This window comes from Phalacrocorax carbo, chromosome 6, assembly GCF_963921805.1.
Source record: "Phalacrocorax carbo chromosome 6, bPhaCar2.1, whole genome shotgun sequence".
Classification (NCBI taxonomy): Eukaryota; Metazoa; Chordata; class Aves; order Suliformes; family Phalacrocoracidae; genus Phalacrocorax; species Phalacrocorax carbo.
Window position 1 is genome coordinate 34,742,144 of NC_087518.1, and position 20,328 is coordinate 34,762,471.

Here is a 20,328-nt window from a genome sequence, read left to right on the forward strand (position 1 = left end):
TGGACCATGAGACTCTAGCCACCTCCCTCCACAAAAGCCTTTATCACAGAAGCACTCTGTGCTGATTTCTTCTCACAAAATCTTGTTTTGGATTTCAACCTTTATTTTAGCTCTGCTTAAAATGGAGTTGAAGCAGTATTACAGTTTGGCTTCTGTTGAAGGGATGGGTTAGAACTTCGGCTTTCTGTGCTTCAAGGAGTTACACTTCCCCGACTGCCCTCCCCCCAATGGAAAAGGACGTGCTAAACTGTCCTGGCAGGCTTGTATTGTTGCCAGAGAGGTAAAATTCTTGCACTTAAACTGAATGAACACAGAGGCACGATACTGTTTTTATACCAGGTATAAAATTGCCAGACACAAATCTGATTTAACAGAATATGTTTTTGAACCTTGTGTCACAATGTTTCCACTAGAATACAGTGAAAGATATTTTTGAGAAATAGCGATAGTCCTTGGATAAAGAGCCCCAGAGGTTCATCTGAAATGCTTTACAGTTGGAAAGACTCTTTAAACAAACAAACAAAAAAATTTCAGAATTGCCACAGCTAGTCATGTTGATTCACTGAAGTTGCAGCAGCTGTCGAGGTGAGATCGAGTTGCCTTGGCAGCAGCACATATTGTATAACAGTACCACACCACCATCAAACCGTCGAGGCGAGAAGTAGTTTTAAAGCATTACTAAATTTTTATTATACGTCTGCTACATTTTCAACCTTGTGGTTGGCTGAGTTTACCTAGCTTAGCCTTCTTGGAGCCCAGAAAGCTCAGCTGCTGAATACTGTTTGGTGAAGAAAAAGGTGGGGGGGGAAATCCCTAATTTGTGGGCTTTTTTTAAATGCTGAAGTTAGGCTGTCTCTTTATAACTGTTCTTGTTAATTATGCTCACACTCACAATGCAGAGTTACTGCTGTATGTAAATGCATTTCTTTTTTCTCCTTTTTATACCTCCTATTACAAGCAAGAGTGACTTTTTTTCACTGTTTTGGGTAATGAAAACAGGAGATGTTTAGAAAAATCTGTTAAAACTTGGCAGAGGAAGCCCCAAAACATGGAATTGGCCTGGTTTTATGGTTGCATTACAAATTTGGGCAAATTCCCTAAAGCATTCAAACGGTGAGGTTTCTGTCTTTTGTGATGACACCTAGGTACTGTGCTTTCTTTCCAATTTGCTTGCTTTCCAATCCTTTGTGCTTCCCACAGCTGTCTGATTTAATAGATATATAATCACTTCCAACCACGTTATTCACAAGGGATATTTCTTGTGTGTCCCACCCTGTATATCATACATTCAACTAGAGAACTTCAAATCTATTTGTTCACCAGTCCAGTGGCCTCCAAAAGATCTTAAAGGCTCTTTTCAACATTTCTTTACTAACAAGCCTGTGTCTTGGTGAAGTGATTGGTTATGCAAAATTTTCACCTACCTTCACCATTATTTTTTGGTTAATTTTGACAAACACTCAGATCACCCTGAGACGGTTTTGGGCTGTGATATTTAGATGGCTTTAATTAGCAGCCAGGCAAAAAACAGTGGCTAGGTTTACTTCATACTTTTAAACTTAAATCTGAAAACAAACAAACAAACCCCCATGAACAAAAACATGGTATCAACCTTAAGCAGAGGGGCAAAAAGCAGCAAGAGGAACAAGTGTTGTGAAAACCCTGTAAATCACAACCACCTGGTTAGAGCAGTGGGTCCCATGTAACTTAAAGAAGAAATGACTTCAGTTGCAATGTCCAAAACGCAAACCTGTGAGTTGCTGCCCAAAGCACTAGTTAATAATTATTGCATACAGCTTGGTAGTTGGCCCAGATTCTACAGTGCTGTTGGATCCTCTCATGGGTTCTTGCATACCACAGTGATTATAGAATGCTTTTTCAAGGTCCATTGTATGTTCTTACTCATGGGATTTGGTGCCTCTAGTGTTGAGCTGTGGAACTATTTAACAAAGCTGTCTCAACAGCAGGTATGGTAGTGTTTCTGCTCTGTAGTGATCTCATGGTCTGTTTAAGTTCAGTTGGTTTTAACGGTGCCATACAGATCTGACTGAAATGTTTTCTCTGCCTGAGAGCTGATTTAGCTATAGCACATTTTGTAAAAGTTATTTGTAGCATACTTAAGAGTTGATGCTTGCTGCTGCTGTTCTTTGGAATCAGAGGGTGTTCAAAAGGCATCTCTCCTGCTCATTTGTATTTCTGGGACTGGCTTGCACGTTCAGTGTCCTGGTTAGCGAAGACAGGCTGAAGGTGTGTCCTTGGGCACAGTTTGCTCAACTGCCACACTTGGAGCAAGGGCAAGCTGGGTCGTGCCTGTATAATATGCTGCATTGAGCAAGTTTATAGCTGTTCTGGAACTGAAAACACTGTTATCACACCTGCACAGATACTGGTGCTGATAACCTTATGAAAAGTCAGGGCTCACTAACCTGGTTACAGACTGCTGGAAACAAGTCTGTCCTGCTTCCAGAATTGTGCTCAGTATCTTTGTGCAGTGTCACCCTGTGCAGGATGATACCATGCTAATGAAAATCAATTTGGCAGAGCTTCCTGTGTTTTGTTCTGTTGTGTCCTTAACACAGCTGATGCTGTATTTGCTTTTTCAGTATTCATCAGTCCAGCAAAGGATGTTTGGTGTTTGTGGATTTTGAAGACTAGGAAAAAGAAACTGAAGTAATAGTGATGAGGGAGGAATCTTTCCTTACAGTAGTAGACTTTAAAGCCTATTAAACTGTCTAGCCCGAGCACTGCTTTGTTCCTAGCAGATGCAGTTTTGTTGTGTAGTTGCACACCTTGACACTTTGGACTTAATTTAAGTGAGGTTGCATGCAGGCAAGTCTTTAAAAAGTTATCAGTTTGTATATAATCCTCATTTTCCTTACATGATATGGTTTTGTAGTCTTTGCATTAGGGCCTAGCTGTAACATCAGAGGAAAGAGCATGTTACTGGAAGACTGCCAGATGACCTCCAAGCTTTTTAGTCAAGGTGATAAGGATTGTTAGCCCTTGGGGCAAGAAATGTTATAAGTATTTTTACAGTACTAGTCTGAAATATTCTCTAGATGCTCCCACAGTGCAAGTGATTATAATGGTCCTGTTACTGGTCTTGAGTTTAGCAATAGGTTGACAATATCTGCATTTCTCAGACCTGCCTACCTTCTGCTCCCATTGCATGATAGACCCACACATTTGAATGTATGTTTTTACCAGTAATCAGAATATGACTGAGCTCTACTGAGCCATCTCTCTTTATTAACCATGAGTAACAGACCTAATAACTATAGCATTTTTTTGGCTGAAACATTTTGTTAATTGCTTATTTTAGTTGCTTGGGTGAGTGAGCCTATTAAATCTACTAGTAGTTTTAAATAATAACTTGATTTTTGAAAGCTATTTTCTATTAGCTGAGGCAACCACATTGTTGTCTTGGCAGTCAGAGCACAACATATGTACCACAGCAAAAGCTATTAGGAAGGGGATCAGAAAACTGATTAGTACATCAGGCTGTTAGTTGTCACGAAGGTTTCTGTGTTCTGTACAGAAGCTTCCCCACCCCCGCCCCAGCTTTGAAGGCAGTTTTATCCTGGGCTGTAGAGATAAAGCATCGCTATTTTTGATTTGTTGATAACTTACCGTTGGGGAATTGTATAGTAGGTGCACTCCTTTCTTCCTCTTTTCCATTCATTTGGGGATTATCTTACTCATAGGTCAGATACTTAAAGAAACAGTATTTGAATTAATTCTGTCTGTCTTTACAATGGCAAATGAGACAGGCTGATATCTGAACACTTATTTTGGAAGAATTACCATAATGCTTTCTTTTGTATTAATGTCTTTTCTCTGCCAGTACTGAGGGCACAGACCTCATCTACCCACATAGTAGATAGAGTTGTTGAATCGTCTACTAGCTCACTTGTATTTCAAGTCTGTTTGTCTGGTTGTCGTCACCATTGGAGCTAACATCCTTGCTTCTCAAGGAAGTGAATATATATCAGTTACAATGCATAGCTCGGTGCATTTTCTCATGATGGCCATCTTGGCATATCTAATTGGAGTAGAATGAGAATATTCCTTGAAGCCTCATGTCTCTGAGACTTGATGCCATTTTCAGCAGGAATAGCAATTATGCTCTGCCTGCCTCCACTGAATCTCCCACAGGTCCAAGTGGGAAAAGCCAGGTAGTGAGTGCATACCCCATAACTCTGATAACACTGGTCTACTATTTACTGAAGAGCACGTGGGCAGTGAAACATCGTGTGGGCCCTGTGGATGAAGGCTGGTACAGATGGGCGTGCAGTCTGTCTGCAAGACCTTTGGCTAGGCTACCTGGCTTATGGGAATCCTGAATTAAGTGACTATGACCCTTCTTTTCAGTTAGGAAAGGTTTCCATTGGGGTAAACGAGTATTTCCAGGGAAGTGTTGTCATATGGTGCCTTAGCCAGAACACATCTATTTTACTGATTGCTAGAATGTGGGGTTTCAACAAAGTTAACACACTGAAACAGGAATAGAAAGAAATCATTTAAGTATGTGGTGGTGTATGCTTGTGTCTGCTAAAGTGAAATTTGCCATTTTCGCATCCATGGAGTCACTTAGTAAGCCAGAGAGACTGGAGATGGCATGAGGATGGTAAAAAGCACCAGTGTAAGAGAATACAATGACTCCAGTCTGAAAATAAGGGCTGTATAATTAGGAATGTTCTTGTTTGATTTAATAGTGTGGGAGTAACCACTGCAGATGAGAGAGGTTACAGGACTGGGTACAATATCTCTTCTGTTATTTGTCTTTATATAACTTCTAGTCAATCCTTGGGTATTGATAAGTCATGAAAACAGACTATAACATTTGTCAGTGTGAGAAGCTTTTATGTGATACATCATCTTTTACAAGGGGCATCCCATGTGTTAATCCGTGTTTCTAAGCATATCTAATGGGCTACCTGTTTATCTAAATTTTTTTCTTTTGGTTCTGCACTTTTACATTGCCCTTTTAACTTTATTACCTGGCTAACAAGTGAGAAGTAAACTCAGGGTAGTGGTTTAAACATTTTGCAAGAAAGAATAGTCTTGTAACTAAAATGTAGGATGAAAAGTTAAAAACTATGATTTTGTTTCTGTTTCTCCTGTTGATATCTTGTTGTTAAAACTCACTGCAAGGAGATCCTGTCAACATAAAATCAGACTTCAATCTGCAATTTTGTTTAGATGAAAACAAAACTTTACCATAATGAAAAAGCTAAGGAAAAAAAAACCTCTCAGCTTTTGATGTGTATTTGACAGCATTTTGAAAAGTAGCAATTCCTCTCCTGAATCAGATCAGTGTGTTTGTGAAAGCAGCAAATGCCAGATGCTAAAGAGGAATTAAATCTAATGGACTGCTACAGTCCCCACAGCAGACGGTTGGGCAGCGTTTGTCTCACTCCCTGGCTCTATGAAACTTTGTTTTCCTTGCATGGTTTCCTTTTTTCTTTCCTAATGCAGCGGGGGACATCCATAGGAAAGGATTTCTGGAATCACACTAAATTCTTAGTCTCAAGGATGCTTGGCATCAGTGGAGGTCATAGCTTAAGTATGTGCTTTGTTTAAAGAAACTTCTGTTTATCAGCTTTTGTGGAGGAAATGCAAAAGTCCATCACATGTTTGATTTAATCTCTTCTTATGTTGGAGAAAACGTTATTCACAAACACAGAAAATGAATTTTAAAGTTACAGAATGGTAGTTGGGTGCTTGGAGAAACAAGTAGAGCCTTGCACTGCTGGATGTGGTGTTGGTATTGTTTGTTTTAAATTAAAACATTAAATTAATGTATCTTTGATTGCAAACTCCATCACCCATAAAATATTGTGCATCTTCCCTTTAAGATTTCAGTTTAATAATTAATGTTTATAGAGAGTGTTTAGATCCCTTATGAAATGCATAAAGGTAAAAAAAAATGTTGCCTAAGCATTTAAATGCCAGTGCTCCACAATGGGTTAAAAATACTGCACATTTTTGGTAATGTTAGAAGCCCTGATGGGTGGAGTACAGCAATGGGCGTTTTAGTGTAGATGGGTTTACTAACCCTTTGCTGTACAGCTGAAATACAAAAAGACAGAAGTGATGGCCAGCAAGGAATTGGATTCTGGGGAAGCTGTGTTTAGTGAAGCCTGTTTAAAACCTTTTCTGCACAAAAGAGATTGTGTTTTCTGCTGCAGGAGGAGCAAGATTTTTAACCATTTTTCTAATCACTAGCTTTTTCTTGTGAATACTGTAGGAAGAGTATTGCAAGAACAGCTTTAAAGAGTTAGGAAAGCTCATTAGCAACCAGTTGCCAAAATATCTGTTTCTACGTACTCTACCCAAGTTAGAATAATCAAATTAAATGAAAGATGGTTTTTACATCTGGTTTTGAATCTGGAAATAAGTTGATACAGAGATTCACTGGACAGTTTAATTGCTGTAATAAATCTGCAGTAAACCTCGTGGAAATAATATTTTCTTTTTTTCACTGTGAAGATGGGTACATCCTTACATAAAGAGAAGCCTGCTTCCTCCTTTGTCTCATTGTTGACAACTATAAATTTTCAGTCAGAGTTTTGCAATGGCTAACTACACATAAGAAATCCCATCCGTATGAAAGACTACGGAAAGTGTAAGCATCTACAGAGGTGGTCAGTAAGCTGCGCTGCTAACAGCAAAAACTCTAGGAAGAAATGCCTTTTTATTATGCTTTTCAAAAATAGCCTCTGAAGATTCCACATGGGTGCTTTGTGGGAGGGCATTCCACACCGTGGGAGCAGAACAAGTGCCTTTAGGCATCTGAGGTCAAAATGTGAACAAGACTAAAGACATTTGTAGTTGTGTTTCTCCCTGCTTAAGAAAAAAATTATCTCAACAGTTTAGGGAAAGTTTATATAGCAAGCTTAATTTGGGGGTAACTAACAGTTTATTGGCACAAGTTACAGGGGACTTAGACTTTTAAGTTCTCTAGTATTTCCATAATGACCTTCTTTGCCGTGTACAGTGCACATGTTCCTATAGCCTTCATTTAAGACAAGTGAAATGATGCTTTTCTGCAAATTGTTTGCCACTGAGATGATGGACCAACTCCCTACCCTACTGAATGGAAAAGATGACTGACTGCTCCTGGGCTGGGACCCAGCCAGGAGGGGATAAAGGAAGGTGTGGTGCATTATTTCCCAGAGCCTTGACCTGTTTGTTTTTGGAGCAGAACCAGATGTTGACCTCTTCTCTGAAAGATGAAGGTGTGTCTATGGATTGGGTCTCCTGCTCAGCTGGACTTGCCATTGTGTGGTGGAAAGCAGATGCCCCTCTTCTCTGGGTTTGGTTTGTACTGGCAGCTTATTCTGTAGACTGGCAGTTCTCATGCTGGGTAAGTGTGGGGTGCTGTTGCCTTTCAGCCCCCCACTGATAAGCAGTTGCACCATTCCTAGTAAATTGAGTTCTTTAGTTCTGTTGTTAGAGCCTGTCTCGAGCATCTCTGCCAAGCTGTGTCTCACACACCATTCTAAGCACCTTCCTGAGGAGCATGGCTTGGCAGCTGGGACTTTGAAAAAGCAGTTCTGGAGAGAAGGAGCTAGCGGATGCAGGCCTAGAGTATGCAAAATTGTCTGCACTGGGGCACAGCAGAGAAGAAAAGAGGAGGAGCTTAACATTAATAACATTTGAGAATCTCTGAGTTAGGCTGTGTTTTCAATGAAGATTGCATGTCATCTTGTACAGCAAGGGTGCTAGCTGCAGTGTGTAAATAGCAGAGTAAGAGTAGGGCTTAGGTCCAAGGATCTCTTGTGCTTTTTAAGTCAGGTTTGCTTTTCTATTCACTCTATGTGATTTAGATAAGAGGTTTACACACATCAGTTGGAGTTAGGTCTTTAAGCTGTTGATTCAAAACTGAGGCACTTGAGAGAACTGAAAGAAGGGAGGGGCTGGTTATTTAATTTAGGAGTTTATACTAGTGCTTAATTTTCTTACCCTTTTTTCCCTAATATCAAACTGTAATAATTTGTACTGCTTCTTAGGCTTTGTTTTGAAGAGTAATGTGAAAGAAGTATTGAATACTGGAGCTTTCTCAACATTGCCTATTAATAGGTTTCTCTTTCAACCAAGCAGTGGGTCAGCTTTTCCCATGGTATCTCTTTTAGTTGAAATACCTCATTATCACCAAGTCCCGTACCATGAATCACTGTAGTGATCTCTGAAAGTCCTGGTGATGCACATGCTCTTTGTTCCTTAGTTGCCTCCAGAAACATTCAGAACATCTCTCCCTTGTTTGGTGTCAGCCCCACACCAAAGCATGTGCTTTTGATATGAAAGGTGATGCTTTCCCAGTTATTTGCTGTCTGACTTTCTAAACAAGAATATAAAGACAGGTCAGTTTTCCAGATTATGTGAATTATCCCACTAGGTCTCTGTTAAATCAGTTAAGTAATAATTTTGATTCTGTATTAAAAATTTCTAGCTTCTCTGGTTTGTGTCCCATTAGTAAGTCAGTCCACAGACATTTAGATACCTGTGCAACAATTTCTTCCATAACCTTACTCCCACCTGTACCGCCTTTTGTCCAGGTCACTATGGTATACTTAGCACTAGGTCCTTCTGTGTTCTCATTTTCATTTTTGAGATACTCAGCCTTAAAGTCCTCCTTGCTAGATCCTTCTCCCCCAAGCCCCCACCTCCTCTTTAGCATATGGATAAACAGGGAACAAGTATTGTGAATCTGTAATTAAAAGCTTTTTTTTTCTTTTTAAGCAGTGCTGTTTCTGCGTAGATGTATGTGAGGGCAGTGAGGATTTTCTTAGACTGTGGAGTAAGTTGAGAACTTAAAGCCTAATTCAAATTAATTAAAAAATGTGTTCTTAGGAAACCCAGCCCCTGACATCAGTCATTTTTTGTGCTAAATGATCCTAATAATGAAATAATGAAGATCTTTTTGGCTGTGTTGTTTAGGCTTAGAGAATTTAGAATCCAATGGTAATTAGAGTATAATTATTTTGGATTAAGGGACGTACACCTGTTGTTATATAAATTTTTCATCCCTTTCACTGAGCATAAGAAAAATTCCATGATGTGCTTCTCTTTGAGGTGATCTCATGCCCTAGTGTTCTGAAATGGTCTGGGATTTTTTTTTTTATGCCTGCTGAAAATATCAGAGGCCACTGCATTCCCATCTTCACTTACCTTGAAGAAGGAGGTAGCGTCTATTTTCTAAGACTGCAACATATCATTTCAGTCTCTTTACAAATGGTGACCTTCTCTGCAAAAAGTCCCTAGAAGTAGTGGTCTTCGTCCACATACAATCTGTGGACAAAGCTGTCTTTGCATTTCAGTAGTCCCTATCTTTAAAAACACTTCTCGCACCAAATGTCCTCAGCAGGAGATGAGAGGTGAATGGGGAAAAAGAAGTGCATGCAAGAAAAGCAAGGGGAATCGGGGTTTGCCCGTAAAGGCTCTGTGCAACTGCCAAATGAATTTGGTTTTAAAATCTTAGTTTTGTGTTCTTAGACTAAAGCGTGTTTTTCCCTGCCTGAATTAGGTTCTCCCCCTCCCCATTTCTAAAGTGCCATTTCAGGGCAGACTGAAATGTATTTGAGGTATTCTGTTTCCATTAGGGAATGTGAATTTCTTTTAACTGTAAATTTTCCAGGCTTATAATACTTGGGTTTGGTAGGATTTTTTTTTTTTTTTGAGTAATAGCAATAGTTCTGTAATGTATTTTATTCAAATACACATGCATGTAGCCTTGTCTGTTGCCATGTGCTTTTTTTTCTGGGAATTACTAGTAATTATATAGTTTGGTAATGTATAATACAAACCCCTCATTATTTCAAGCTGTTTCAATGTAATATATTATTAGACATTTAAACCAAATCTAAACTGCTAGACAATCTAGTTTTTATAACCTTGGGAATATTCTCAAAGGGGAATAGAATGTTATTTCAGCAAAACAAATGAATTGAGAAAATAATTAAAATATACATTCAGTTTGGGTAATGTAAATGTTAAAAAATGGATTACAGAAAATTGAATTGCTGAATACAATGTTTAAATGGATCTTAGGCAGACGTGGTATATTTTTAATGAACGTTTTATTTCAGCATTTTGTTTCAATATTTTTGAGGCTTTTGGAGGGTAGAGGGGGAACTACCTGAAATGTTTTCTTTGTATTGTACTTTTTAAACTTTTTTAAATTTTGTTGCATGGACAACTTCACAATAAGCTGTCCTCCCTGCTTTGTATCTTTGAGTGTCTAGAAAAGAAAATGAGTGGAAAAAATATTTGTCTAACATGTTCTTTATTACTTCAGAAAACATCAGATTATTATCTCTGTTGATAATAGGAATCACTGTGTGTGAAATTAGCTCATTGACTACTACTTTATACCAGTAAGGCTTAGTTGTATGAATTCAGTTTTTTGAATCAATTATAGAATGAATTTGTATGTGGAAAATTATAAACTTGGGAGGTTTAGTACTTGATAGTTTGTTTCACTATTATAGATTCCTTACTGAAATTTGAGTTTTGTACCTATATTTGTCAGTTATCTTCTACTTACTTCGGTTTTTGTTGTCACCATGCCTCTTTCACGTTAAAACAATCTCAGTATGTCAGTGTTAGAAAACAGTTGTAATATATTTTCTCCAGCAACAATTCCTTGTTGGTTGCGGTATCTGTAAAAGCTAATGACATTAAGGAGTAATGGAGTATATCTTTCCAAGCACAAGTAACGAGTAATAGGAGTGTTTTGACATAGTGTTTGAAGAAAAAAAAATCATGGAATTTGGTTTCCTGCCCAGAACTTTGACTGACTGTCTGGGAATTCAGTGCCGTATGTCAATGTTATGTAGAATTAGCGTATGTACTTTGGAGTGCTTCTTTACAAATACAATGGTGTCCTGCAAGTTTAGGGCCAGTTTTTGATAGTCTACAATATTTTGAGTCAGCATCAATGAAGAACTATATTCTTAACGAAGTACTACGTTTCCTAATAAATATTTCACTTTCTTCCAGAGAAGCAGAGGGGTGTTATCTTTCTCATATGTAACACCATGGTATACTATTAAAAAATCAGTGTGTTTTGCAGGCATGTTTCAATTTTCAGATTTCAATATGCCTTTTTTGTTGTCTTTTCCATGTTTGCAAAAATGTCATTACCTCTTGGCATTGTCATTGTTTGTTTACAGTTCTGAAACTCCTGGAGACTTTCGAAGACATTGTATGTTTTATAGGTTCTGTGAAACAGCTGAGGTTAAGCATGTACAGACTGTTCACTGGAGCACAAATTTGTCTTGTTTATTGACTCTTTAAATGTTATTTTCATAAAATCACTTCACCAACAACAGTTATTGAAGCTGCATGTTGCAGATCTTTAGAGTGTAATGAAGATAGTTCTTACAGCTATTTTGATCATTGGTTAGAGGGTTTTTTTTGTTAGGAAAGAGCTCCTTCCCTAATTGTGTTCTTGGGGAGTCCAGCTGACAGTATCTTAACAGAGATGGTTAAGTGAATGCAGGTGTTTGTCATCTTAACACAACTTCTAGTCTACAAATGGTATATTTGATTTGTGTTTTCCTCCCCAAGCAAACATCATGGAATAAAAGAGGGTGTTAGGTCTGAATCAGAATAATAGTTGATTGCAGGAATCCAGGCAAGGGAGAATTGGAATTCTTTAAAGATGATGTTATTTTATACAAAGGAGAAATGACATTTTAAAATGTCATAGCAAGAAAAGACAAGATTTGGCATTAGTCTGGATTGGAAGAGATACAGTGAAAAGTAGAAAAACAATTAAAAATATTTTAAAATTATTTGTAAGGATGTTATTTTGTGATAGCAGAAGAATGTAACTGCAAGATTCTTAACCTGGCAGTTACTGAAGACCTCATCCACCATGCAGAAGCAAGGGAAATGCCGCCTCCTCCCAGGTGCTGATACTCTTCAGAGATACTCTCATTGCCCAGTTTTTGTGCTCATTGCTCACAGCAATGATGATGGAGTCTCTGGTTGACTGAGCCTTTGCGGCTGCTTTGGAAGTTAATCTGGCAGCCAGAAGCATCACAGATGTTGTCTCCTGACTTGAGCACCCCACTTCCCTCCGGTGCCTCTCGCGCTGCACAGTGGCAGTCCTGCTTTGTTCGTAGGTCTTGGTTGCGGCGGGGCACGATCTGTCTCTTAGCAGAAGCCTCTAGCTGTTGCCTCCAATGTAGTGAAACTAATACCACATGACTGAAGATTTGCTTTGAGTTTATGGTTGCAGAATGTTTCGCTAGCCTGTTTCCTAGCTATGCGCTCTGTTCTAGCTGGCTATAAAACATAGCTTTGGATAATCTGTTACCGGACATAAGCAGTATCTGCTCTGGGCCTGCAGGAGAACTGCCTTTGGTGCCAAGCATTTGACAGTCTCTTAGAGTTTGGTGTGCGGGTATTATCACGTCACTCTAATTCGGCAAGGACTCAAAGGTGGGCATGTATGGTACTGGCAAAGGTGATCTGTCAATAAATTAATCAAGTTCTGCCATCAAACAAAAGGGCAGTGATGACAGTTGAACAGTCATGGTTATTTGTATTAGAGGATGTCTCTTCCCTTCCAGAGGTGCTGCTCTAAGCTTCCCCAAACTATGCTACCTCCTGCTGGCATCTCTCCAAGTTCATCATCTGCCATGGTATTTAAAGGGAGCACGTGGCCAAGGCAGTGGAATTTGTCCCTCTCTCAGTTGTGTGTTGTTAAGGTATGCTGTAAGCTTGATGTACTTTTCCCTTAGGGTGATACTGGAACAGGATCTCTGCTTTCTGTATGCTGCTGCATGTGAACAGCTGAGCAGCACAAGCGAAATAGCTAGCAATGTGTCGAGTGTCCTCCATGGTACACGCATTAGCATGTGAAAAAACAACATACTGTTATCAGGAAAGAGCTGCCTGTGGGTGAGCAACACTCAGGTGTTTTCATTTAATATGCAGCATCTGCAGATTGAAAACTACCATGTTTGACAGCTCTCCTACACACACTTCCTTCTGCACTTACTCCTACTGGTAGGAGTCAGTAGTAGACTAACACAGCCTAGCACCTTGCAGTCACTTTTTTAGTGACAGTAGCTTTAAAGAATGCTTTGATGTTGCATCTTTTGCTGCTGTCCTCTAGCTCTTGATTGTTCTTAGGGCCAGTAGTTTCATGCTGTCTTGAATGTTCTGCTAACCTTTTTTCCCATGTTCCAATGCCCATGTTTGTCAGGTTCCTTTTTCTGAATTAATTTATTGTTCAGGGTTTGCTATGATAAAGTCTGCAACCCCTACTCACGTTCAAGTACCTACTGGGGCAGATGAAGTGCATTGAGAAGCAACTTCTTTCTTCAGAGGGTTACAGTCTAGAAACAGCTGACGGTCAGTTTGAGGAACAGCTTTGGCTATGAGCCTCAGGAGTGTTTCGGTCTGGGACAGTTTCATGGAAACAGTCTTCCTGATGAATGTTTAAGGAGGCTTCAATCTAATAGCTATTACTTGCCAAGGGCAGAGGTTTGCAGGTTTTCCTGCACATCGCCATAATTATTTTAGGATATCTTTTGTCAAATTCTGAAACACATTTCAAAACCCTCTCCCTTGAAGATTTGATGGCATATGTCACTTAGCATTTGAAGGTAATGTTCTTGATATGAAGTAGAAATAGTGCTTGATGATTATGTTGTATTCTATTTTCTTTGTTTATTTAATATAGAAACATCCCCAGGGCTACTTATTTTATAGAAAAACAGAAATGTTGTTACAATAGAGTGAAAAGGTGGTTTTCTCACTCTTTTGTTGTAATTCAACAGTTTTTCTTTGATGACATTAAGAAGCCAGGGTATATTTATACATATTATGCAGAGCAAGGAAGGAGATCTCTTCAGCCAGTTGTCTCAGAAGTTAATGTTTTCCGTGATCCAAGTATCTTGGCTTGCTTAAAAAAAAAAAAAGCTGAAATGTACCTTTCAAAAAATGCTGCTATTAAAAAAAAAGTGAAGAGGGGTGGTGGGGTAGAAGTTTTGACACCAGAAGCTCTGTCATAGCAGTTTCTCTCTGATGTCTGGAAAAAGTCTTATACTTCTGGGATGCTTTCCAAAATATTTTCAGTGACCATTGCTACAGGCGTGAACTTCTTAATGCATTTTGCAGTTATCTCCACCACAGTGAAATTGATTACTGTCTGAAAGCTTTTAATGATAACAAGCAAGAGGGCAGCATAAATACCATGAACTAATTTCTGTGTGTGTATTTTGTTGCATCTTCAGGAGTCTTGTAGAGGCAGATGTGTTGCCTCAGGAAAATCCTCCTTAATGTTTCTGTACATAATTATGTAATTGTATATTTATCATTTTGATTTTAGTAAGAACTTTCCTTCCACACACACGCATTCACACACATAAAGCATATAGTGTCTTTCCAAGTGACTCAGTACCCAAAAAAAAAGTATCTGGTGGCTTCCTGAGTTGGACCTTTTCTAGGATTCATTTTATAGAAACTGAAACGCATTCAAAAGTTAGAAGAGTTTTAAGAAATGCCTTTCCTGCAGAAAACAAGGGTACCGTAGCAAAGGTGTATCTTCTTCATGTACCTGCCAAGGAATTTCAGGAGGCTTAAAAATGAGAGGCTCTCTCATGTGCAAGTTGAGGGAGTCCAGCAAGCTGAAAATGCAGTTAAACTTACTGGGTTTTTTCCATCTTAACTTAGTATACCTAATACAAGAGGTCATTAGAACTGGAAAGGTTCATCTACCCAGACCATCACCTTCTCAAGACTGAAATCTGAGCTGTACTTATATTCAAAGAGAATAGGTTTCAGGAATGATGTTTTTCCTTTAAATCAAAACATCCCACCACCAAAAATGTGTGTATGTATATACATATATAAAAAATATTTTTCTACACACACATATGTAATAAGCAAAGTTGTAAACTGTATGAATAGAAAGCTGTACCCAGCTGAAGAGCCAGATCTCCCAGGAACTGGTATGTCATTGTCACTCTGCCCTCTGCCAGCACAGCCGTGCTGCACCAAAGCCCTTTATCCTGCACTATCACTGCCACAAGCCACTGTGAATGTTGGCTGATCTGCAGTAGGTGAAGAGTGAAAATAAAAACTTGAGCACCGGTAGAGAAAAACAAGCTGTCATAAGCAGGCTTCATTGCAAGGAATAAAAAGGTCAAATGATACTTCCCCCTCCCCCCCCCAACTCTACCTTCGGAGCAGCCGCTAGATGCATCCAGCAGAATTTTTCCAGACTGTCAGCTGGTTCATCAGTCGGGGCTTTCTCTCAATTTTAAATGCCAGCACCACTTCAGTTCAGAGGAATTGCTGGCTTCTTTCCCAGACAAGATTTCCCAAATTCAGAATGACCTTTTGAGATCCTAACTAATAGGAGCTAAACAGAGATTTCCTCTTCATCAGGCCCTTTCTCAGATTGATCCTTTTACTGACAGCACATCCCCACAGCACAGACCAGTGAAAGACCAGCCCTTCCACTTGTGACAATAAACACCTCTTTTGAAGAGGGGCAGTCTTAAATCATGTTGAATTTGTTATATATTCTAGAAACTACTACATTTCTGTTTGATGCACCGATCATGTAAAGGCACAGGGAGTACCAGTGAAAGAACTGGATTTTTGGTTTTTTTCTAATCTAGCCATTCAGGCCCTGCACTAATACAGTGGGATGCCTGCTCAGCCACCCCTCATTATTGAGAGATGGACAGTGGCAAAGCTGTTTATCTGGGTACTGTAATGTGGGGACTGCCATGCAGGCAGCAACCACATGGAGATAGCTTGGTGCAGAAGGTTTGTTATCTCCCACTTAAAGGCCAGCTTGGGCAGTGCTGTGCTGAGCAACCATGGATTCTGGTTGGTTGTGGTTGTGTGCTGTGCCCATCCTCTTCTCCAGGCAAGGAGAAGGAGGTATTCAGGACTGCCCAACTCCGAGCAGGTGGATTGTGAGGTTCTGCTCTGGTATGTGCTGCATGAATGCAAGCTGCAGCTTCAGCTCCCTTCAAACCCTGAATCAAAATCTGATAGCTGTGCTGCAAAATAGACATTATGTATTGGTGTACATCTGTGATGTCTTGAAATGTAGCAGGATAGTCAACTCTTTTCAAGAAAGACGCCAGTGACCATCTCTTGAAAGGATGAAGTATTGCAAATACAGAGTTGTGAAGTCTTGTGGTTCTATTCCTGAAGAAGTTTGAGGAGAAGGAAAGTGCAGAAACAAATGTTACTGGTTCTTATGAGAGAAAAATACTGTGGGAAATGAATAACACACTGTAAAAGGAATTACAAGACCACTAAGGACTGATTTAACATTAGCATCAGGTTTAATCTCATAGTTGAATTCAGAAGAAATACCAGAGATATAATGTGCCTCTTGATTTTATTTTTTTTAATAATATGTTGTGGGAAGAGGTACTAAAAGATTGGGATTTTTTTTCCCCAGGAGTATACATAATTGCCTAGAAAAGATACTGCAAATGCAAAATATAAAATAATAATAACTCAAACCTGAAATAGCTTGACTCTGTCATCAGATCTCTCTTCTTCAGCTGCAGTTTCAGGTTTGGCATTTTCGGCTTTGATTTATATAAGGAACTCATTATCTCCACTACGGTCTTGGAACACTGAGGGAATATAAGATTTGGTATTTGTGCTCTGTGCCATGTGATCCTTTTTTCTGGCCGTCTGGGTTATCACCCTAAGCTGTTGTCACATTTTGGTATTGAGATTTTCAGTTTGGAGCTCTCATTTTATTCTTTAGCATTTTCTAGAATTGTTTCCCTTATATGTTACATAAAGTGTCTGTGTCTTTGCTGGTATTTAATTATATATGTGCCTGTATGTGACATCTCTCTAATACGTCATACTGAATAATTTTTGTCAATGTAGATACACATAATAATACTCCTCTCTAGGTAATGTACATCCATTGTGGTGTTGCACAGCTACAGAGCTCACCTGGCACATGGTGAGAGCAGAGCAGGAAGGGGAATGGTAGTGCATCATGAAGGTGTAATCCACGTGCCTGTGGAGGAGTCTCAGGGAGTGAGACAATTTTTCATTTTTTCCCCTAAAATTTTTGTCTGAAAGGTTTCACTTGAGGACATAGGGAATCGTTTGTACATATAAGAGTGCTTCTTGATGCCCATGTGGCTGTCTTTATTGAAGAATCGGGATCTATGGTGGTTTGAATCTGATTTCAGTTGACAAAGGAAAGAAACTACTCTTGGAAAAGTGCTTGACTTCAATGCTTTATTATCAACAGCTAAAGCCATGTAGGAGTTGATTGCAGAAGACTGGAGGGAGAGGTGCATAGGTGGTAGAAATGTGGTCTTCTCATGTGCAACTTATTAAGTATTCTTTTGCTACATTTTTCATAACAATGTTAGAATGTTGATGTATGCATTGTTTCTCTGTTAAAGCAGCTCCTTCATTTTACAGACAGTTTAGAATTATGTTTTCTGCAGCTGTACTGAGGAGCATATTCAGGCCTGAATCCCACGTTGCTGAGTTGTCTATAATAAAATAACAGGCTTTACTACAAACTTTTGAAGAAAAATAATATGTAAATATCTCATGCTTCATTTTTCAGAGTATGCTTTAAAGCCAAGTGTGGTAAAGCAGACACCATTGTGAAGATGTTTTGTGGCTTTCTAAACTGAGAGAGAAAAACTGAATTAGAAACACAGTAACTGTCTCTTGGGTATATTTAAAATATGGTTAACTCTTGGATATTGATTTTAATTGCTGTAAAAGTTGCTATGAGGCATCTTAATAGTTTGCATTTTCATCAAATGCCACAGAGTAGGCTATTTTGCACTGGCAGTGAGAGCAGCACCTAGGTGTAAACAAATCTGAGCCTTTCCTTTTCAGGAGTAAACAGGCATTGTTTCAGACCACCACCAGAATTTCCTTCCACTTCCCTTTTTTTTTCTTCTTCTTTAATATAGATCGCTCTGGCTCAGCAGGTTCACAAGCCAATGCTTCTTTTGTGTGTTCTTGTCTGTAAAATGAGGGTATGATTTTAAAGTAGTTCATTATTTTGCCTCATTAACACCCGATACTTGTTAATGCTTGATACTAATGGCAGAGGCATTCCATGGATACCTATATTTGCTATCAGTCCACAGTAATTACTCTTGAGAGTTGTACTTTCAGTACAAATGATGCACAGAATGAATTCTTCTGTAAACCAGACTTTGTTCCAACTTTTCCAGTGTGGCCTGCACTTCCAGTTGGGAGCTTGATTTCTTTGAATTTGTGGTCCCCACAACCAGCACAGACAGGTTTTGGTTGGTGTCATGACCCCCCCAGTTGGAAACTGGTGTTCTAAAAAGCGTTACAAAGTGGTGAGCAAACCAGCTCAATTCCCCGTGACATAACTGAAAGCGTGACAGCCAGCGCTCGGGCTCAGACCTGCCTTTCAGAATCCAAGCATTATATATTTAAATTGTCCTGCATGAATTTTGCTTCTGTTCCTCAGGATACGAAATGGAGAGTAGAGTTTGTCCTGCATGCTGCTGTTATGCAGTAGCCATCTTGAAGTGACAGATAAAAATGAGAATCACCTTTGATAACTGAGAGGCTGAAGTAATTTAACAATATCTTTTCTTTGAAGCAAAGGACTTCTGTTCCCCATATAATCCAGTAGGCTGACATTGTGTCCAAGGTTGTTTCTTCTGCTGTTCTGATGAAGCCTACAAAGTTCCAAAAGCGGAGAATAATTTCTGCCTCTGGCTGAAAATGAAGTTTATTAGCTTGGAAGTGCTGGCTGAGACTTTGCTGGGGGGAGGAGAAGTGCTGTTGTATTTTTTGCATCCCTTGTGCCGTTTTGGACTTCAGAGTAATTATTTTTAGTACACTTACGCACTGCAGGAGGAAGGGGCAGTTGTAATATGGCATATTTACATCATGCTGTCAGTTTCTGGCAGCTCACTCACCTGTCAGGGAGCAGAACTAGTCCATTAAGGATGTGAGTGCTACTTATGCCCACGAGTGATGAAACATCATCTCGAGGGTGGGAAGGCCTCCCCAGGCTAGCAGGTTGGTTTGTTTTTCTAAGGTGCATTATGGGGATTTTTTTTTTTTCATGTCACAGAGACAGGAATGGGCCATGCTACCTCCCACTTTTTCCTTCTCTACTCTGTATAGGAAAAAGAGAGGCAAAGTCTCCTCATGAGATCAGCATGTGCTGGTTTTTCCCCTCATGTCATGCTTAAGTTCTCTGCCCCATTATAAAAATAAAAAGCTATAAATAAAAAAGAACAAATGCTGAGGGGGACAAACTGGACCCACAGTTATGTGCGTGTCGTCACTTGTAGAAGTGTGCCTAGCCCCATTCCTCCCAGGCTTCATACATTCCCGGTTTCTTATGCTGTCACTCTCTCAGGATGTGAAACATGCACAGATAGGCCTGGCTGGAGTGGTTTTTTTCCCTGCCATAAAATAATATTAATTGAGCTAAGGCTGAAATGATGTTGGGCTCATCTGCAGTTGAATTAGCTCATTTGCCATTTATATATACCTTTTTCTTCTTTGGGGAAAAAAAAAAGTTGCTATGGGTTTTGCTGCCACACTTTAATGTCACAGTAGTACCTTTCTCCTGGAATTAAGCAGCATTTAGGTCTCATCTCTCATATATGACATGCTGTCTCTGTTAGCTTCAAGCATAGGCACCCTATGATTTCCCTTTCTTGGAAACTGCTCTGTCTCAGCATGTGGGTAGGAGGCATGTAAATAAATACCAAGCACTTCTTAGCCTTCAGTAGGCATTTCCTTTTTCCTGGTGGCTACAGAAGAAACACTTTCTCACAGTTTGGCATCAAACATTTAGAAAACTTTCCTGCTTGTGGAATTTTTGTTTAGACAATCAGATTCTTGGTATAGTTTTTTCATCAGTTTCTATTTTTGCTCATCTGTGGTTGCTTGGTTTGTCAGTAAACAGTGTCTGTCAGAACAAACACTTCATCAGAAACTTCTTAAATTTCTGGTAATTGAATAGTAAATCATTATAAGCATATTCTGTAATAGTGAAAGATAAGTTTTAAAGAATAAAAAATAAGCTTATCTAGGTTAATATCAGTACCATTGATATTTCTGCCCAAAATATTTTTTTATATATAACCTGTGTGAAATATTTGAAATACAGAACAAAGTATCTTATATTACTGTGCAGTCCAGCTTTCAACTGAAAAAATTATTTGCTTTTAATACGAAGTTGAATATGTGTTCTCCTGAATATATATGCTGGGATATTTTTCAAGTGTGTGTCACTTCATCATGGCAGCAAAGCTAACACACTGTTCCTTTTAAATGATACCAAAA

The 20,328-nt window shown here is 39.2% G+C and overlaps 1 protein-coding gene across 6 annotated transcripts in view; it reads left to right on the top strand.

Annotated features, from left to right (window-relative positions):
• DNM3 (dynamin 3) overlaps positions 1-20,328 on the top strand; it is a 180,888-nt gene that overhangs the window by 90,701 nt on the left and 69,859 nt on the right. The window lies entirely within an intron of this gene.